Source organism: Vigna unguiculata, chromosome 11 (assembly GCF_037176805.1).
Source record: "Vigna unguiculata cultivar grain cowpea cultivar isolate G323 ecotype 2 chromosome 11, ASM3717680v1, whole genome shotgun sequence".
Classification (NCBI taxonomy): Eukaryota; Viridiplantae; Streptophyta; class Magnoliopsida; order Fabales; family Fabaceae; genus Vigna; species Vigna unguiculata.
The window spans coordinates 9,274,807-9,297,988 of record NC_140802.1 but is presented as its reverse complement, the minus strand read 5'-3'; the positions used below and the strand labels follow the sequence as shown (position 1 = coordinate 9,297,988).

The following is a 23,182-nucleotide window of genomic DNA, read 5'->3' as shown; positions in this document are numbered from 1 at the left end:
TAAAAAGCTAACTAGGTAACAGTAAAAGCTATGACAAAGTTCCATGACAATTTTAAATGAAAAAAAAAGACAGGGAAATCTCGTCCATATTCATTCACTAAGAATAACCTCCATAGGTAAACATTTACAATTTCAGAAACATTATACACTACAAAAATAATTATTTTTAACGGAGTTATATTTGACATTTCTGAGTTTTAAACCCCACTAATGATTTTACTAGGGGTTTGAAATTCTCCCAGAAGAGCAAGCGTGACTAACAGATTACGTGGAGTTTTAACAACCCCTAGAAGTAGCGCAACTTACCTGAGGTTTCGAAAACCCCCCATTAATGCCTGGGATTCTGAAAACCCCCAGAAATGCATGGGGTTTTGAAAACTCCCAGTAATGCATGGGGTTTTGAAAACCCCAGTAATGCATGAGGTTCTAGAAACCCCCAGAAATGCATGGGGTTCTGAAAACCTCCGGTAATGCCTGGGGTTCCAAAAATCTCAGTTAATTCCTTGAAAACCCCTGTTAATACCAAAAAGTTAGTGCTCATAATGCTAAAGTTGTACTTTCCTGATAATTGATTTGTTTAGTTAATTATTTGAGTACGAAAAGAACTTTATTCTATGGAATTTCTTATTTATTGCTTAACATTTTTGTACCAATCAATACAAATAAGCAAAAACTTCAAGGCCACTTCAAAATAAGCAATCAATACAAATATTCATTCAAATGGTACCAATACAAAAATATTCATTCAAATAGTACCAATAGTGGACTAGCAGTCATAATGCTTTTAATATAATAAGTGTTCGAGAGGTAGCATTTGAATGATTGTGACATAATAAGCAGTGCACTATCTACCTACAATAAACCAAAATGTAAAAGGAAATTAGAGCTGTTCCCCATTAGCATAATTAACCAAAAGTTTCCTAGAAGCATATTTGTTGACAATTTCCAAAAGTAAACAAAAAATATCATCTAATGCGGTGTTGGATGTTGATCATTTGTTTCTTCGTTAGGAACACTTCCTTGATCAGATACCTAACATATAAAAAATAATAATAATTAATAACTTTCCAAATAATAATATCAAACATATATTAATTTAATCAAGATTTAAATATTATCGTTGGTGCATGATTCATAGTAAAATCACGAAGCAACTCTCCTTAATAATTTTGTACAAAAAAATTAACCATTGCCTTCATTTCATTAAGTTGGGATGTCAATGTAGAAACCTATTTTAAAACACAAAATTAATCAAAATAGAGAAAATAACTCTTATTTTCTACTTTTGAAGAAAAAAATGGAGCTCTTTTGACAATCTTGGTTTACATAACATATTACTTTAAATATATTCAAGCGTCAAATTTGATAAAAGTAATGCATCATGATCAAAACTAAAAAATTAACCTGATTTTGTAACTGAGCATTAGAAGGATAACTTGAAGATGTTCCATTATATGAATGACCCTTGGAGCCAAACACTTTAGATGGACAAGGACCCAAACCCAAACCCCTAACACGTCCACAATGTTCTTGGCTTCCGAAAGCAAAAGCTAAGGAATCAGTACTTGATATTTCTTTTGATACAGATGATGATGATGATGTTGATTCATATACTTGAATTTTTTCCTACAAAGAACATAAGAAGAAACTAATTAAAATAACACAAAGTATGGTTGACAATTATAGACTTTATTAGAATTGAACTTACATTGATTTCCCTCGCTTCATCACTCACAAAGGCTCCATTAGCATGTTTATGTGTTGCTATCCATACCTCTCCTCTACTAACCTTGTGGCCACACTCTTTTTCCTACAAAATTAAAGAAAAAATATATGACACATAAATCCAAAAATTGAAACAAAAAGTTCACATCAAGACATGTAGTATTGTCACCATTTCATCTCTTTTCGTTGCAATGCTCTTAGATCCACATGTGTGAGCAATGGTTTGCTTTGCCCTATTATCTTTATTTTTCAGAGCATGCTTCTAATCATCAACATATAAAAATTAATAATCATTAACTTGAACAATGTTGATGAAAAATAGTTTCAATATACCTTTGTTTTTGAATTTAGTCGATAATCCACAAAAGAAGCCCAATGATCTCTATCTATTCCTAGTGGAGCCATTGCGATCAATTCATCTCTAGTACGTGTTCCATCATTTCTAACTTGCCACAATTCCTGTCGGTGGTCTCTCCACTTTATGTTAAGTGATTTAAAAGGATGTGGCTTATATGAACATCGGAATGGACATCAAACTTAGCCTTCAAAACATAAAACAGTTAAAATTAACAAGAGTTATATTATATTAAATCATACATTAAGCTTTTACAATATTGACCTGAATAGTATTCTTAAGTACGTCTTCTTTATAATCTTTAGGAATCTTCTTCCAACTAGAATAACTAATAGGAAGAGAATTAGAGTTTCTTGCAATGCTACCTAAGAACCTATTCAATAATGCTCCACCATCTGCAATTGGTTGACCCTCATTATTCCACTGCACAACAATCCTTTCATTAGGAGGTAAATGCCACACATCATTGGTTCGTAGTTGTTTTGTAATTCTCTTTCCTTGATCATCTACGGAATGTGAGAAAATAATTGTTACTAATTTATTATAAAGACAAATATACGTATAATATATTATGTAGTACTTTGTATATAGTTTCTTACCAATGACATTAACAAACCATGCTCTTTTTCGGGTTGCAGGCCTTTGTTCATCTACTTGTGACTCAGTCTCCTCATTTTCTTCCTTTTCATTTTTAGAATATGAATGTGATGTAGTTGGTATTGTTGGTTCAGATACATGAAATGATTGATATGGTGGCTAAGAATTAGATTGAGGCACAATTGGGGGCTGGCTAGTTGAAGATATCCTCACTTTTAAGGTTCCTGAAAATAAATTTGTTAGATATTCCTAAAACTAAATATAAAATCAAATTGATATATACAAAATGTAATGTAAAACAGATTATATACATAATACTTATTCATGAAATATGATAAAACAAATTACTTGGCTGAGGTGCAGATGGAGGTGGAGGGCAAGCATATTTAGGACCTTGTTGAATACTTGCTTGAGATGTAGATGGAAGTGGAAGGGAAAATGAAAATGTAGGACCTTGTTGAATATTTACTTGAGGTGTAATTGGGGTTGAAATTTGTACTTCAAGTCGTGGAGGTTGAGTACTAGGCAATGAAGAATGAGTACTCACTTCAAGTTTTGACTTAGACTTACTTGAGGTTGAAAAGTCTCCTAACAATAGATAAAAATTGATAGTTAGAAAAATAACAAAGCTATGCAGAAAAGAAAAGAATTGAAAAATATGCTTGTTATCTACTTATAAAGATGAAAATTTGCATTGCATTGCATTGCCTCAATTGGGTTGTTTATGCAGCATGCATGCTTGCTGCATGTAACTTCTCTTATCATATTTATAGTAAAATCCTGTTCAATATGAATAAAATAAAGACACAATTTATAATAGTTTGTGATCATAGTTCCATGTTGGAGAAGTAAGTATTGAGCGTAAAAGTTGATGTTGTTACTGAGAAGCAAAAACAAAACAGAGACAGTGAATGATTGAATTGGCATTAACTTGATGAAATTGTGTATGTTGTTTATGAATCATTTTATTAACCTTCTTACTGTATTTTTCACATTTTTATTGATGTTTGATAGTGACTAGACCTTAGATTTGGTTAGTGAAATAGTATAAAAGGAATACTTCAGAATATAAAGTAGCATTTCATTCCAAATAAACACTTGTATCATTAAGGTTAACTTAATTTCTTCTACACAATAAGTTTTATTCTTAATACTTTAAATAAATGACTAAGAAACACAAGTCTGTTGATCAAAGTTAGCACCTAAAATACATTATACGTCCAGGTTGAATCTTGAAAGAAACAAACTCTTCCATGAGAATAAGGAAATAAAAAGTAGGTCAGATCCTGCATTTTGGTATTAGGTGGAAGTATCTGGCACACACAAGTGGGGTTGGTATGTTGAATCTAACTGTTTTGAGCAGATTAAAACGGAGAGATCATAATTGTTAATCTACTAAAAGCTTGTTTTGAGTAGATTAAAATGGAGAATCATAATTGTTCATGTTTTTAAGTGATCATAATTACCTGAATGAGATTGATGATGAGTTGCAGGTGTAACTACACGTCCCCATGTAGAAGATTTATTGGTTGACATTTTCTTCTTGGTTGATATATTCTTCATCTTCAGGTGGTCTACAAATAAGATAACTACATCAAATTAAATAATGAAGGATAATAATTTAAGATGAATTAGTAAAATGACTCAACAATTGAAAAAAGAAAAAAAAAACCTTGCTAGTTGTATATTTCCATCCTCGTTAGAAAATAATATTCCTAGGTTTTGTTGTTCAAATGGCTCACATTCATGAAAATTGTCAACATCATCTCCACCCATGTTGTATAAGTCTCTAGGCTTCACATCATAATGTAACCAAGTAAAAGACAAAACCAACCAAATATAGCACATTCAATATAAGAGACACACACTCTTGAAAACTAAAAACATAAGCAATTTGACAACACTTTGTCAACACCCAATTTCGTCTAGGTGAATAAATTTATTTTCAAAATAAAAATAAATAAATAGTAAATAAAAAATAATAAAATGTGAAACAAAATTTTCTTCAAAGATTTTTCAAACTTTAATTTTAGGGAAAAAAGAGAAAAAAAAAGAGAGATGGATAAAAGAAGAAAAAAATTCTCTACACTACTCTACTTCTTTCCCATCACCACTCCCACATACACACCTCTTTTTTATCTCTCTTTAAAAAAAACTATTGAAGGAGGTAGAAAAAAGAAGAAAAAAAATTCTCTACACTCTCTCTTTCTCTCTTTACACCCACATATTAGAAAAGAAAGCAAAAAAAGAAAAGAAAAGAGAAAAGGTGAGGAGATATTGAAAATTTTTTAAGGTACATCACTCTCAATTCTTTCATCCTTTGATTTAGTTTTTTTTTTTCAATTTTCATTCTTTTTCTTAATCATAAAAAATATTTTTCCCCTTTCTTTATTGTCTGTTCGGTCGCTCGCATCGCATGACATCCAATTTAGACTTTTGTTTTTTTCTAAAAATAGATACAGATGATCTAAAAATAAAAAAATAGCTTTCTTTGTTTACTTTTTAATATCTATCTGGTTGCTCACATCGCAGTGACATTCACATCCACTTTTAAATAACTTTTAAAAAATATGAAACATTATAAAAGATAAAAAAAATCAATGATTAAAAAAAAGAAATTATTTTCAGTGTATGTTCGGCTGCTCACGTCGCTTGACATCAATATTAAAATAATACTAAAAATTTAAATAAAAAGGTATTCAAAATTATTAAAAAAATTAAATAATTTTTCAAATATTTGTCCAAATAGTTATTCATAAAGAACTACGTAACCATGATTCTCCATTCACAAGGAGATACATAGGAGCGAGGATTAATCCTCGTCGGGCCCAAAAAACCAAGAAAGTATTTTTGTTTATTTTGTACATCCTTTTATATTATTTTTTGGGAAAAATAAATATTTTGAAAGACCACACAACTTTTGCACATTTAATTAAAGGTACCGTCTTAGGACGGGCGTTGTGGGGTGCTAATACCTTCCCCACGCGTAACCGACTCCCGACCCAAAATCTGGTTTTTTCGCAAACCTTGCTCCTTTTTTATGGTTTCCCATAGTTTCCTATAATAAATATGGTGGCGACTCCAAACTCTGTTTTTACAAATTTTATTTTTTGGTTCGTCGTCCCGTCGCGATTTCGGTTGCGACAGATGGCGACTCTACTAGGGACCCTAGAGAGTCAAACCATTTATTTGGATGTGCAAAATTGATGTGGTTTTTCTTCATATTTTTTCTTTCTCATTTTTTTTGGGTATGTTTTTTTTATCTTTTTTTTATATTTAGAATAATTGTATGTGTATATTCTTCTTTATTTTTGTATTTGGAATAATTGTCAGGTGGTGGGTTTGGGTATACCTTGTATTCTCCCTTCACACACACATTTTGTTCATTACATGAGTGGGGCCCTATACCCGGGTCTGAGTTGCTTAGAATTAGAGGGGATTGCGTAGCAGTGTCATAGTGGATGTACTTCCCAAGTGATCATTGTGAGAACCTCAACTAGAGTTTGTTTGCTTCATTGGTACTCCCACTTCTTGTTGTTTACCAACTATTGTGGGAAATGCCATGAAGTGGGCCATAACTCTAGTGACCTTGATATTTAGGTATTAGGAAACTATCCTTATGAGCACATATACTTTCCCCTATAACTTTAAGCATCAAACTCATGTTGAATATAGGCACTAAAGGGAGACTATTTGCGTCCTTTACCCTCACCTTTCCTTATATATAATAATAAATTCATCACAATCACATCATTATTAGCCATAAACATATACATTTCATTAACATATCATGTGAATAAGTGCCTTGCAAGGCACAAACATGCATTGCATTCCATTTTGTGGTCATTAATGATATCTTATCCAAAGATTCAAACACATAGCATGCATCGGCATCAATTTTGGAAAATAAACAAAAAAAAAAATTGCACTACAATAAGTTCAAATTGTTTCCCACTTTCTTTATCACCAAATTCTTGGAATTTTCTTATGAAAAATGACAAAATAATAATTTTTTTTTTGTCAAATTAATGGATTTAATAAAGAAATAAAATATTGTTTATTATCATTTCTTTTGATGTACCCATCTAATCTTGCATGCATGAAATTGCTCAAATCTGTTTCCCTATCCATCTCTCTTCCATCGTAAACCTTGTTTTCCACCGTAAACCTTGTTTTCATTTCCATGGAGGATCATCACAAAGGGGACACATACCTTAAAATGATTTCAAGAAACTCTCTAAACAAAAAAAATGAAAAAAAGTCTACTAGACTAAAAACTCTGAAGGACAGTCTAGGCAAAAATAAGACCCAAAAAAAAGAAAAAATAGAACAAAATAAGGGGCATCCTGTCATATGAAATCAATTCTTTTCCTCTGAATTAAAGTTTATGTTGAGAAAAACAACCATGATTTGAAATTATAGGTGGCCATGTTTCTTTATCCAAAAAAAATAGAAGTAATTATCCTTTGCTACCCAATTTGAGCCTTTCAACAAATTTCTTTCAAATTATCCTAAACAAGGGTCACCCTCATAGTAAGGGTTGACATAATGTTTGCATTTGTTTCATCCGACTGATAGTTCACCAATAAAAAAAAGAAAGAAATGATATGGTTATATAGAAAGAAAAAAGCAAAAGTTTGAAGAATGACAATAAAAGGTCAAAATATAGAAAGAAAAAAAGGTGAACAAGAAGAAGTCAAACAAATTTCTGAATGAAACATTATTCAAAGATCCTTGTTGAAACAATCCTCATATCACTTGTTTGGGTGTTTACTATCATTTACTCCCATACCCCTAGCCTTGGCCACAATACAAGCCTAATAAAGTCCATACAAAATCAAAGATTGGTTGTTATCTTTCTAAGGTTTTAATTTAAGAGGAATTTTTTTTTTTGCTAACATGTTTGTTCTAAAAAAAATTATAAAAAAAGGATTGAAAAAGTGTGTTCATAGGTTTTCTTTTAAACATTGGGGCAATTTGTGTTTGGTTGACATGTTTCCAAAGCTCCAAAATCAACACGGGCAATCAAGCAATCTGGTTAAATTTGGGTTGTCCCCTTCTCAATTCATTCTTCATGAAATTCCATTTTTGCTCATACAATATCCTTCAACCCTAAACCTTGACCAACCTTAACATAGTCCATCTTTATCAATCCTAAACCCAAACTGAGGCAGTCACTTTGTTTATTCCTATAATTCATTCTAAATTGGGGCATTTATTTATATTGAAGACTATGATCACATTAGGGGCAACTTGTGAAGACCCCGTCACTTTTCCACCTCCTCAACTGGGAAAAGTCAAACACGCTTTTGCACCCTAAGACCATCCTCAACTGGGTAATTTTTTTTTGAAGTCCCCATCATTTTCTTCATACCATCAATAATTGGAAAAGCTCAAACACATTTTGTGCCCTGAGACCAATTCAAATTGGGGCAACTCCCTAGTTAATCTTCATCACCTCATCCAAGCCTTTTCAAGCCCTTGGAAATTTCATGGATGTCATTCAAATAGTGTTTTAAAAGAAATGATTAAAAAAAGTGTTCGTTAGTAAACTGATTAGACCAAAGAAATGATTTGAAAAAGTAAAAAAAATATCAAAGTAGAATGATTCCATGAATTCGAAATAACCATGAAATGGGGAACAATTCAAATTTGTTTTAAAAAAATGCAAAAGAAAAATTCATACATCCACGCATCCATGCATGCATCGTTATCTAGGTTTAAAAAGAAAATCATAGCATGTCATACATCATCAATGATTCATAACGTGTGCATATGCATAACTCCTCCAACATTTATTAGATTTATGGAAAAAAGAAAAATAAAAAAGAGCAAATAAGAGTCTTATAAGTCCCACCATGCATCCATGCATCCATGTATGCATCATCATATAGGTTCAAAAAGAAAATTATTCATGCATCATCAAATCATTGAAAATCATTTTAAAAAAAAAAGTCAACAATGATAATTTTTTGTGTAAGTCTCAGTAATGTTAGACATTCACGCGATGTTTGTCGACACTTCAAAAGCAAAATTCAAGTTCTCCTTTTATACATCAAGACCCTCTACAAGGCAATGGTCATTGATTTCTTATGTCACATTGAGACCCTCTACGAGGCAATGGTCATCAATCTCTTTACATCAAGACCCTCTACAAGGTAATGGTCATTGATTTCTTATGTCACGTCGAAGCCCTCTGCGAGGCAATGATCATCGTTCTCTTTACATCAAGACCCTCTACGAGGCAATGGTCATTGATTTCTTTTGTCACATCAAGGCCCTCTGCGAGGCAATGGTCATCGATCTCTTTATATCAAGACCCTCTGCGAGGTAATGGTCTTTGATTTCTTATGTCACGTCGAGACCCTCTATGAGGCAATGATCATTGATCTCTTTACATCAAGACCCTCTACGCGGCAAGGGTCATTGATTTCTTTATCAAATTGGGACCCTCTATGTGGTAATGGTCACCGAATCTTTAGATATAGACCCTCTCCTCAGGATTGGTCTAATCTCTTTTTCAAAAAGTCAAAGTTACAAAAAGATTTTTTTCGGATCGAGACCCTCTACATGGTAATGATCGTCGAATCCTTTGGATATAGACCATCTCCTCGGAATTGGTCTAATCTTTTTTTCAAAACGTCAAAGTACAAAAAAAAAATATGTTTTTAGGATTAGGGCCCTCTACATGGTAATGGTCGCCGAATTCTTTGGATCTAGACCCTCTCCTCGGGATTGGTCTAATTTGGTTTTTTCAAAAAAAAAATAAAATAAAAAGAATTAGTGTGTCAAATCGAGACCCTCTACTTGGTATGGTCAAGTTTGTCTTGAAATTTGTCTTCTTTTGAAACCCGAACGAAATTAGTGTTTTTATCTTTACTTATCTTTTATTACGATAATATGAAAAAGTCAAATTTTCATATTATTTAGTAAAATCTAAGTAAAGAGGGGCATCTATCAACACCCAATTTCGTCTAGGTGAATAAATTTATTTTCAAAATAAAAATAAATAAATAAAAAATAAAAAAAATAAAATGTGAAACAAAATTTTCTTCAAAGATTTTTCAAACTTTAATCTTAGGGAAAAAAAAAGAGAAAAAAAAGAGAGATGGAAAAAATCTGGTTTTTTCCGCAGACCTTGCTCTTTTTTTTTATGGTTTTCCATAGTTTCCTATAATAACTATGGTGGCGACTCCAAACTCTATTTTTACAAATTTTAATTTTTGATTCACCGTCCCGTCGCGATTTCGGTTGCGACACACTTCCTAGTTATTTAGTATGAAACTTGCTTTAAGTTGATACTAAATCCTAGGTGACTATATTTAAACATTAAACATCCGTAAACAAAAATATTTAAACAAATTAAAAGTAGAAAAGAGATGAAACCAAAAGAAAGGATAAAACATAGACATTTAACAAAAGGGGAAAATCTATTTAGTTTTAGAAAAAAGGAAAAAATTATGGCTGTAAAATTATAAAAGTGTCTATGATAAAATGAAGAAAAACACACATTTATAAATTTATTTTCATCCATTTTCAATCGTATTACATGGTTGTGTGATAAAGGCATTACTATAATATTCTTTGAATAAGTGGATAAAACTTTGAAAATTATCATAATCGTTTGAAACATATAAATTAGTATTATATATATAAAATATGGTTTAAATTTTTTAATAAATTTTATGTTTAAAAACTATTATATGCAACAAATTATTATGTTTCTGCAGGATCTCATCATAACTTCATCTTTTGATTTTTTATTCGGGTACAATACGTTTCATCTTAGAAAGAAAACCTAAAAAAAAAATGTGAAAGCAATGCATTTACGTATGAACATAATATTTGAATGCCTAGAAGAGTGCAGAAAGGCTGCAGGGTGAGTACAAGTTAGGCATGAACCGACTCAGACACAGACAAAGTTCAATCATATTTTGTTGAAAAGAGTTGCCGGCACTCATTAATTAACCACAACTTATGTTTTCAATCAGGCCCTGTTTTCTAATTTTAATTTGTTTTCCTGAGAATGCAATCCATTGTGGCCTATAGAGTGTAATTTATTGTTATTGATATGAATTCATAAGTAATAACTATTTTAGTTTAGCTTTTCATCACAACAAATTGCTAATTAAGAGTATATATTAATCATATTAACAATACAAAAGTAAGATTAATTAAAGTCATCTTTAAAATACCTTATGATACAAGGTAAAGCAAGGAGAAAACCCCTGTGTATTTATACAAGGCAAAGCAACAAAAAACACTAACAGAAAAAAGAAAAAATGGGAAGCTAATAAACTATGCTAATAGAGAAGAATTTTTTAGTAACATCATTTGACAAAACATCATTTACGTGAAATGTTTAAGAGCAGAATTTCAATGGATTTCACTTTATTGGAATGGAAAATTACCACCAGGTTATGAATACCATTAGCTACAAACTCATCACAGGTTCTTTCTTGATCTCTCTTTGTTCCCTTTACATATAATATTCAATTTTACTAGTAAATAAGAGAACATATTTGAGAATGAGGGTTGTTTTCTATGATGAATAGGAATATGATGAACGTGAATCTTAGGAAGAACTAAGTGAGGATTAACTTCCAAGTTCTCTAGAAGAGCATCATTGCATGATGAAAAATGAATGTAAACACTCAATCAACCAAGTCCACTACATTATTCGTCTACAGATACTGGTATAGTTGGATATCAATATCTATGGTATATATTCAATGCAAAACAAAGGCTGAAACTGAAAATATGAACAAGTGGTCTTTGAGACGCCATGATCATTGTTCTTTACTCCATGATATTCCTTATCTTCCTACTAACTCCCCTCCTTTCCCTTACTAACACAATTTGATACATAATCATTCAGTTTTTCTTGATAACTCTCATGAAATCTTTTATATAAGTAAATACCTCTTTGAGAGACCTAGAACTCCTTCCTGATGTATAGCTTAGTAATAGATAAGATATTTTCCAAAGCCATCACCACATTCTCATCCCCATAAAAGTAAGAAATTCTTCTCGCAATCTTTTTGTAAGAAACTCCTTGGAGTTCATGTTTACCAGGTCCTCTCACTTAATTAGGATTTAGTTGGACCTCCAAATACTATTTTTTTTTATCTATACTTCCCCTATTTTTTATCCTGGTTTTTTACATTCCATAAATTGAATACCGGATCTTTGTGGACCAAATACGGACTGGTCTATTCATTGGGTGACCACAATTATTTCAGAAAAAAACTTCAGATATTGAATCTTCTAAATAGGGTTAAAAGCTTTTTGATATTCTATCAGTGAAGTTATTGGTTTTAAATAAAGTTGTTTTAACATTCTATATACTATCTCTGCATTAGATTTATCTCTGCATAACTCCATTCCATTCTATATATTTTATCTCTTCATATCGTAACACTACAATCAAAGTCCTTTATGTAGTTCAACAATTGTTACTATAGACTTTTATTTTTTAATTGAAATGGTCCTAGAACATTAAGAAAATTCATTTATAGAAAACGAATATATTTTTTAAATTAAAATGTAGATGAATACAGCACATACAATTTTGCACAATTCAGAGTATGATGCAACAACTATTTAATAGGAAAGGCGCACAACACATAAATAAGAAAGATAAATAAAAATATTAAATCAGGAAATAATCATCTTGTTTTGTGCTACATCTCTTTTAAGCATTGATCAGTTTTTGAATGAGGTTGAAAAAGAGTAAACTGGAAATCCAATTAATAGTTTAACCAATAGTTTAACCATTGAAATGGAAAGAACGATGCAGAATTGAAAGCAGATAAAGATGATGAAATCGAAAGCAGGTAGAACAATGGCGAAATCGAAAGAATGATGTTTATTACCTTATTTCAAGGAGAACGATTGATGAAATCGAAAGAGCGAACGTCTTCCTCCTAGGACACGAGCCACAACTATTATAAGGAGATAAAATTAGAGAGACCACCGAAATCGAAAGTTAGCGAGCATGAAATCACTAATGTGTTTACCACAAAGAGGCACGAGTACTGATTTTAGGGAGAACGATGAAATCGAAAGCTTACTTCTAAAGCACGAGCCACGACTACTTCAAGGAACTGCTTCAAGGAGATGAAATCAAATAAATGAAAATGAAAGCATCAATGACGAAATGAGGGAGACGAGGGTACTCGTAATCCTACTTCTTCTTCGAGAATATGTGATATGGAGAAAGTATGGAGAAACTGCTACAAAGGTAACACGAGAAATGGAGAAAGAGAAAGAGACCAAGAGAAAACGCCCTTCAAAAATTATGAAAAAGAGAGAAAAATAAAAGGGTAACGATAATTTTACTAGGGTTTGTTAAAAAACCCCTTCTACTTACTAAAGGTTTCTAAAACCCTTACTATGTATATTGTAAGACCTGTGATATTAATTTATTAAATAATTAATTAATTAATAAATGCGAGTAGAAAGAGTCTTTATGACATTAATTATTGTTTGATGTGACGTGGAAAAGTACTAGCTCAAATGGTTGAGAGTACTTTAATTGTGTGAGAGGACTTGGGTTCGAGTCCTATGAATGTCAATTATGTGTTGTATGGTTTATTATTATAAGATTATAATGGTTATCACAAAATGTGATTTGGCATAGTGGTTATGCTTTGTTCTTATGAGTGGAAGGTCATGGGTTTAAACCTTGATGGGCATAGAGTAAGCTTTATTTTTGCTAACTATTAGTTGTGGTTTGAATGTGAAGAGGCAAAGAAAACCTAGCAGAAGGGTAACCATTAGGTGTTGAAAAATCACCAACTAAGAGACTTGAATAGCCATTAAGCCCACACTAAAGCCAATCTCTTTTTTTTTCATTAAACCACCTTAAGGAACTTATAAAAGGAAGAATGTAAGGGGCTGAATTGAGAGAGAGTCTGTGCCAAATCATTGGTGAACCAAGGAATCCCATTTTCTTCCCAATTTCAATCAAACATTCAGGTTAGGGGAGCTGTCTATTTTGTATACGAATTTTGACTGTGGTTCTAGGTTTGTTTATTCTCATATTGATTTTATATGGTATAAAATGCATATTATAGACCTGTAATTGGGAATGGTGGAAATTGATAATGTGCAATAAGTTTTTGTGGTAATGGAATATGACTGAATGAGGGTTTTGGTAGGGAATAGGGTAGAAAGTGATTCACTCTCGAGTTGGGTATATGAATGAATGAAATAGTATGTTTGATGTTTGCTAGCCATTGTTTTATGTTGGGCAATGATTGAATGTTATTTGGTATATTTTTGGGTTTGGTTTGACAATGTTTTGGGTAAATTGTGTGTGTAACAGTGAGGGAACTCTGCAAGTCTCGCCCAAGCGAATCTATCTCGTCTAAGCGAGAGTTGCAGAACCTCATGTTTGGTTTGGTTCGCGCTGCTCGCTCAAGCGACCTTGGATGGGGTTGAGCGACTTAATCTCTCGCTCAAGCAAGAGACACTCGCCTAAGGGAGGTCGCGAGGAAACCTGGATTGTTTTGAGCGCGAAACCTCATCCAGGCGAGGAGTTTGGTGGGTTTGAGCGAACCAGGGTCTCGCTCAAGCGAGACGGTCTCGCCTAAGCGAGATGTCGCGATCAAGTTGGATGTGTTGCTTGCATTGTAGCTCAGGCGAGACTGAATTGGGTGTTTGGGTGCCAGGGTCCAAGTTGAGAAGACTTGGATGTTTTACTACAGACAAGGAGTCTGTAAGGCAGGACTATGAGCGGGATAGGCTCATAGGGTTGGACCACAAATGAGTTAGTTTCGTGGGAGCACAGTGAAGTCCCAAGACCTAGTTCATGCATATGACTCATGAAGGACTATGAGGTCATGGTTGGGTAATTTGACAATGAGATATTTAATTATGTTATTTTGGGATGGCTGGCATATTTATCTCATGTAATTTGTTTAATTATTGTGCATAGCTCACCCTTTTTGTGTGTGTGGAGATGATCGGATGATTCGTTATCTGGGAGTAGATGATTTGACAGGTGGGCCAAGAGATGCATAGACTCGGAGCGAGGGATAGCTGGGGATTTATGTATATATGTTTATTATTTTGGTTTTGAGATAATTTTGTAACCTTTTGGGAGCCATTTAAATTTTATTTCAGTTTTATAAATTATGGACTCCAGTATTTATTACATTGTATTACAGTTTTAATTTTCCCGTGTTTTTGGGAAATGGTTTTATATTAAATGCGGTCGTATTTTGTTATGGAATTTATTTATTAAATATTAGTAATATTTATTAGGGCTGTTACATATATCTTTTGCTTGAGGTTATTATAACCCCAGTAATAAATCCCCGATAAAATTAGATATTTTTGTAGTGATAATTCTAATTCCAAAATACTTTTCTTGACAAAATAGACCTTATAAAACTTTTAAAATTTAAGAAAGTAACTTCTAATTTTGATTACAATTCTATTTAATATATATATATATGACTTCATTTCTGTTTTAAAAGGTTTGGACTGGTTTTATTAAAGGGTCGAGATCAATCCACTTGTTACCTTCAAGACCTCCTTTCCAGCTACTCACTCCCTCATTTTGTCCAAATCATCGTTTTCCTCCCTTTCCTGAAACAGGAGCTCTGCTAGGCCTTGAGCTATGTTCTGTTCGAAAGCTTTGGTCCTATGTTGTTCTCTATCTTGGACTCATCTTTCGCCTCCCATGGTTCTGTTTTCTAGCTCCGTAAGTTGTAGTCATGTTGTAGTGCTTTTCTTTTGGGGCCTATTGTTGGGTTAGCATCTTTCCATGTAAGGGAAGCTAATGATTGTGCCTTAGTATGTTTTTTATATTGAATGAAGGGATTATAGGTTTGTTCTTGTTTCAAGTTTGGGAATTTCATTTTTAGAAAATTTGGGGATTTTTGTTAATCTATAGCTTAATTCCATGTATTGATAAGAAAAGCTTAGTTTTCAAAATTTTAATTGTTATAGAAGAGATATTTGTGTTCAAAGAATTTGTGGTTGTCTATTTTATGAGAAATATATATACATATATTGAATTTGGTGGGTTATAGTGACATGTTGAAAGTGGATGCATGTGAGATTAAGTTGCGGGTCTTGGAGAAATATGGTTCTTGAGTTGAATGGAGATGAAACTCTTTTATTTTGGCAGGTGATGTAGAATATGGTACAAGGTTAGACTTTGGGGTTGTAACCATGTTTGAATTGAGGGTTTGATATTACTTAGCTAAGTTTTGCTTTTACTCATTTATAGACTTGGTAAATGTAGAATTTAGGTAGTTTAGAATGCAATTGGAATGAGAGATATTGATTGTTGCAATTGTTCAGTTTGGTATCATCTATAAACCACTTTGAAATGAGTTTGAGAAGATAAAAGTGCAAGATATCAAATTATGTAGTGGAACAAGTCAAAATCTCACAACCAAGAAGCATATGGTGTGGTGCTACCCATTTTCCTACACTGCACACTTTTTGTAAAATGAAGGTTCCAACTTCGTTAACTGTAGTGAGAGCAGTTGTTATCGCAAGGTCCCTTTAGTTTTGGTTGTTGACAACATTGACGTGTGTTGCTTGTTTGGTTCATAACTTTCTCTATAGTTATTCAATTAAGTTGGTTCTTTTTGCATTTAGTTCTTGATTCAATCATCTTTAATTTGAATGTAAATACGAAATTTTTGAAGCTTTACACAAGTTGCAATTTTATTTCTAAAATCCCAAATTGTTTGCATAATGTGTTGTTAAGTTGGATTGGATAAAAATGATAGGAATTAGTTATTTTCCAAGAGAGACATATGTTGTATGGTTTTTAATATGTGTTTTCAAATGCTTGTGTGAGAATATAGGAGATTCCATGGGGGAGGTTTATCCTGATACTCTAATGTTCATTCAAGACTCATGTAAAGAGGAATAAGTCACGTGGTGAGAGGGGCATGAGGTACTATCTTTAAGAACAACCTCAAGGTTCTTATGACGGTTAAAGGGACTAACCTTATATGGTAGGGTAAAACCCATTGACATTGGCTCTGCAGGTAGTAGAGGCCACCACAAGTGCAAAAACCACCAAGAATCATACATCAATGTCTAGATCCGGATAGTGTCATCTTGTCTGATGGGTTAGTTGATATTGCTTAGCTTGGTGTTATTGGTGCATTATTCTACAATTCTTTTGAGTGTTATATATATATATACATATATATATATATATATATATATATATATATATATATATATATATATATATATATATATATTCTCCTTTTAAGTGTAATTGCTTAGTTGTGTCTATTTCCTGTATGGTTTTCCTTTTTGCAATGATCACCAAATTTTGGTGTAAGAAGATGTGGAGATTCTTGGAGATCGTTCCGATGGTGGAGATGTCTTTGTTTAGACTAGGTGGTAGTTTTTGCTCTTTGGAGCACCCTTTTGAAGAATAATTTTAATTGTAATTCTTTGCTCTATTGAGAAATCCTTTTGACAAACTATTTCATGTTTAAGTTTTGTTTATGACATTGTTTTGTGCCTATGGTACTCATACCTTGGTATATTTTGGATAACTGTAGAAGGTTGATTCTCATATACTTCTATCCATGCTCTATTTTATATTATAATATGTGATGTTTAGATGCCGTTATTTAGACTAGGTGGTAGTTTTTGCTCTTTGGAGCACCCTTTTGAAGAATAGTTTTAATCGTAATTCTTTGCTCTGTTGAGCAATCCTTTTGCCAAACTATTTCATGTTTAAGTTCTGGTTATGACATTGTTTTGTGCCTATGGTACTCCTGCCTTGGTATATTTTGGATAACTGTAGAAGGTTGATTCTCATATACTTCTGCGCATGCTCTACTTTATATTATAATATGTGATGTTTAGATGTTGTTTAGACTAGGTGGTAGTTTTTGCTCTTTGGAGCACCCTTTTGAAGAACAATTTTAATTGTAATTCTTTGCTCTGTTGAGCAGTTCTTTTGCCAAACTATTTCATGTTTAAGTTCTATTTATGGCATTGTTTTGTGCTTATGATACTCCTGCCTTGGTATATTTTGGATAACTACAGAAGGTTGATTCTCATATACTTCTATTGCATGCTCTACTTTATATTATAATATGTGATGTTTTATTTACTAGAATTTATGTATTAAATGGGATGTCACAAAATATATATATATATATATATATATATATATATATATATATATATATATATATAATAAATTCAATTTTTAAACATAAATGTATTAAGCACTGATAACAATAAATAAGATAAAATTGTGTTTTTGTGTTTCTATTTCATTCATATGAAAATCACTTCTTCCATTGGAAGATCATTATCATATATATAGTAATTTTACTATTAAATGAGTATCACAATACTTTCAAGGGCATTTCTTCTAGTACTTGAAGAAATGGTGAAATGACCAATTCACCTTTAATGAAATATATAATTTAAACTTAAATTATCTTATCTTTCCCACATCGTCTTCTTTGAAAACTAGACCTATTAATATGGCATAGTTTGCAAGACTTTAGTCCTAACTCATATGAGTCAAGGAAAAAAAAAGTTTGGAGGACCAAAAAGTTTACATAAAAAGGGTCAACAAGCTAACATCATTACCACATTTATTCAATCTAAATCTATATTTAGTACGAACAAAATTGAGTTGGACTTATGTAAAGTTAAATTAGGCTAACATAATCTCAGGTTGGTAGATATGGACCCAGATCAGGTAAAGTCCAAGTTAGGTTAAGGTGAATTAGGTCCAAGTTAAGTCAAGTTGTGCCTAGTCAGGCTAAATACATGTTTGGGCATGTTAGATAAGATAAAGTCTAGTTTTAGGAAAAGTCAGGTTAGGTTAAGATAGCTCATGTTGGGTCAAGTTAGGTTGTACCCATGTTACCTAAGTCAAGTCGTGCCTAGGTCAAGATAAGTTGAGTAGAGACCATGGGTTGGGTAAGGCTTAAGTCAAGTAAGTCGATCAATATTGGGCTAGGTTAAGTGAAGGTTGATACAGTCCACATCAAGTTGAATCGAGTCATCTTGCGCACATTAAGTTAGGTCCACATTGTGCCAAGTCGAGTAAGGCCAACATTAGGCCCAGTTGATTCAAGCACACCTCGTACTAAATTGAGTAAGTCTGAATTCAGGACAAGTCAAGTCGGGTCAAATCAGACAGACTCAAGTTGGGCCCATGTCAGGCCACATAAAGTTGGGTTCACATTGGATTGAGTAAGTTCTAACTTAATTGGAGTCGAGTTGAGTCAAATTGAGTCATAGTGACCTTGGGCCAATTCATGTGAGGTCGAGATCAAGTCAAGTAGAGTATGTCCATGTTGAACCAAATCAAGTCAAGTCTACAAATTTTATTAACTTGCGAGTATTATAGAAAATTGCATATTTAAAAATAATAAGTGAAATTACTTTTAAAAAAATCTTGAACATATAAATAAAAAATTGGTTTTAAAGTATAATCCAAATAAAATTTCATAATAAATTATTAATATATATATATATATATATATATATATATATATATATATAATTATTCTTTTAAAAAAATAAATTCAAATAAATTGTACCACAAAACAATAGCTTAAAAACTTTAATCTCCTTAAAAACAACTTATTCATAAGTCTAAATTAAAAAGCATAAATCTATAATATAGAATTATAAATGGTTTTTCAATTATTATTATCATTTCTTTGACTGAAAATTATATTTTTGTTATTTAATTTATGAAAAAAAATATCAATTAATAAAAATCACTAATAATAAATAGCAAAAGTATGAATAGGTTGAATATCAGTATCTAACCTGTTAGAGTTATCCCTAAAATAAGTGTTATTCTTCATCCTCAACCTCTGAGAATAGAAGGAATGGAGGGTCAGAAGAGGAGAGCTCCATTTACTCAACTGAAAGACAAAGAGAGGAGAGAAGGGAGATATCGAAGTAATAAATAATGAATTCAACAATAGGATAATAAAAAGTATATTTTATAGAAAGTCATTTAAGGTTCAACAATTGCATTAGGTATTACACTAGACATAATGTCATTTCAACTTTTTCGTCCATTGAATTATAACTATATATTATATTAAATATAATATGAAATAAGTTAGAATAAATATAAATGTTGTAAATATATAAGTTAAAAAAATGAATCCAAATTGTAGATTCTGAGAATATATTTTCCAACTAAAATGTATTGGTCATAGTTCAACAATGAAACTTAATGCATTTATTGACTCAATCACAGGCTGGTTTTAGAAAATATAACTTTAGTGCATTATTCTAATCCCTCTAGAATGAATTGTTGATTCCAAAGTTATAACCAACATCAGTAATTTTGTTCTGTCTATACTAACAATAACAAATAAACATCACAGCAATTTGGTAGAATAATGGTGGACTGTAAAATCAGAATATGAAAAATAGTATACAGAATTCTCTCACCTGATTAGGCAAGTTGCCTGTCTTGATATGCCAGATATTATTCATCACTACAAGAAATCCATTGCTTTCCATTCATTTTGAACTCAACATCGAGAATCACACCTAAATTTGGATTATAATAATCCACTGATTTTCAATTCTAGCATCCCATAGTTTGATATATGGCCCTTTGCCCATCCGTAAAGGAAGAGGTTTGAATTGTCTGAATTGAACTTCTAGCTTAACCAATTGCCTGAAAACATGAGTCTGCAATCCCTTTCCAACATCGATAATCCTAGATGTGTGGTCTTGTCTACAAGAAAGAAGAAAGTGGGCTTGTGGAAGTTTAGCACGCATGCTTTCTTCTGATTTCTGCTCCACTGAACGGGGCTGAAGTGCCACTAGAACAGTTTCATTAATAAGAAAAATGCACAAAAAGGTTAAAATAAGTGATTGTTGCAGGTGACATCAATTTTGTGATTTTCGTGAGCATTTCTATTTTCTTGAGTATGTTCTTCATTTTGTTCAGTTAAAGTGTTCTTAATTTGAGTATTGTTTTACTTTTAAGATCTGTATGTGTGTCTAAAAGTCATGTTTAGTCATTACTTGTCTTGAATTCTTTGTTAAGCCATTTGAATTTTGCTATTCATTTGCTTGGGTGATTTGTGCATTTATGAGTTGATTATGTTGCAATATGTTGTTGTTAAAAGAACATTATTATCTCTCATTGGAGTCTTGTAAATGAACCTTCAAATCTAGATAACTTAGTTATCTTAATGTCAAATGAAAATTTTCATTGTGTTTGCGTAAAATTGCCTAAAATACCAGCTAATTCAATTCGGTTTTTGCGTGCCTTTGAGTGCTTTTCATTTTACATTTTGAGTTCATGCTTGTTGTTTAGTTCTTGACAAGTTCTTTAAAGTTAATTTTCCATAATGTTTGATTCAAGTTCTTGCTCTTTATTTTGATTCCTTAAGTTTCTATTCTACTACTTGTGTGGTAGTGATTCTGATTTGGTTTGGAAATATGCTGCAATAAAAGAAGAAAAAAAAAATAAGAACAAAATAAAATGCCAAAAAGAATCAAAGAAAAATAGCAAAAGAAAGTGGCAAAAGAGTACACTAGAATCACTACTAACACTTGTGCTTTGAATGATTTGTTGCTTATAAATTTGCAATTTGTTTGGTGCAGTTCTTACCATTGTTTTTGTGTCAATTTTTTTGTTGCTTGAGACTATATGTCTTAGCTTTGATGCTAAATGAGTTGCCTAGTGTACCATGGGCTCATAAGCTTGTAAAGACAAGAAGTACTTAAGTTTGCTTCTAGTAATTTTTTTGGTTTTCTTAATTAACTCTAGAACCTTTCTTTAGGTGTTCATTTTGGAGTGTTTACTTTTATTTTGTGTTGTAATTTCTTGTTAGTCTTTCATTTGTAATCTTTGAGTATGTCTGGACTTTGTCTTATTTGAGTTTGGCATTTTTAATTGTGTTTTTCTTGCTTTAATTTTTTGGCCTCTTTGGTTTGGCTATCATCACTACACCATTTTTCGCTTTAGGCAACAACTAAAAAGTGTGGTCTGAAGTTAAAAAAGTGTGGCCTAAACTTTTGGCAACACTTTGACAACAGTTTTCTAGGTGTGGAGGATACGTTTGTAGGTAGGGATGGCAACGGGGCGGGGCGGGGACGGGTTTCGCTATCCCATACCCATCCCCGCATAAAAAATTCATCCCCATCCCCATACCCAAACCCAACGGGTATCAAACTTTTTTCCCATCCCCATCCCCACCGGGTAACGGGTATAATCTCGTACCCATATCCGTACCCGTGTTCTAACTACTTCACTATTAATTTTTATAAAAGAAAAAAAATTACGGTAAAGAAAAGATAATATTATGAAATATTCAATATTAGGAGGATTTTCTTTGATGCCAAATACCTTAAAATAAATTATAATTGTTTACATTTTATATTAGAATACCAAATAAAATTTCATGTGAACCAAAACATTTATTAAATTTGCAAACTACAACATTGATGAACTTAGTTGATAAAATTAAAAAATATTTCAAAAAAATATAAAAGGAAAACAAATATTCAAATTAAAATATATTTTAAATGTTTGTTTACTTCAATTTTTTAAATTCTAATGAATCTCTTTTTTATACACTAATAAAAGTTATAATATATCACTTGATCAAAATGACACAAAGAACAAATAATAAACATAATAATAAAAGGAAAAAAAATATTCAAATTAAAATATATTTTAAATGTTTGTTTACTTCAATTTTTTAAATTATAATAAATCTCTTTTTTATACACTAATAAAAGTTATAATACATCACTTGATCAAAATGACACAAAGAACAAATAATAAACATAATAATAAAATTTTGACATAGATTTTGTATCTTTTGAACTTCAATATATGTTGGATAGTGACAAAAAAATATTCATAGCAATTACATTAAATTTTTATATTGTAGTAAATAAAAGTTATTTATACAATTAAAGTGAAAAAAATTACAGTATGATTAATAGTGAGTTATAAAATAACAAATAATTAGATAGAATATATCGAAATATTATTCTACATGATGAAAATAAACAATAAATAAAAATATTAAAAAACTAACAAATGTGTGTTTTAGAAATAATTTGAGAGACTATCGAAAGAAATCGCACAAAGGAAATCAAATGTATAATTAAGGTATGATAAAATAAAAAATACATTAGAGAACTAATTATTAAATTACGTTTGAAGTGGTTAAAATTAAATAGAAATATCATTAGTGACCAAAAAATTTGTCATTAAATTACAAATAAATTAGTAATTAAATTGGTCATTAAATCAAGTATCGATTCGATCATTGAATCAGTCACTAATTTAGTCATTGATTCAGACAATAAATCAACTACTACCACCAATGATGAAAAATAGTGACTGATATGGGTTACTGACTAAATCAGTCACCATTTCATGTTTTTCTTGTAGTGAATTATCATATACTATTCCTAAATATCATTATATATATATATATATATATATATATATATATATATATATATATATATATAATTTTAACCACT

General features: G+C 31.5%; 1 protein-coding gene and 1 pseudogene across 2 annotated transcripts in view; both read right to left on the bottom strand.

Moving 5' to 3' along the window:
* Positions 1-23,182, bottom strand: part of LOC146880967 (putative E3 ubiquitin-protein ligase ZFP1) — a 58,627-nt gene that overhangs the window by 8,728 nt on the left and 26,717 nt on the right. The window lies entirely within an intron of this gene.
* On the bottom strand, positions 1,357-4,453 carry LOC114168545 (uncharacterized; annotated as a pseudogene). The gene is made up of 8 exons (XR_014986472.1): positions 4,420-4,453; positions 4,144-4,251; positions 3,147-3,265; positions 2,680-2,836; positions 2,345-2,586; positions 2,059-2,267; positions 1,709-1,810; positions 1,357-1,626 (listed from the first exon to the last, which is right to left on the bottom strand). The product of XR_014986472.1 is annotated as an uncharacterized LOC114168545 (transcript).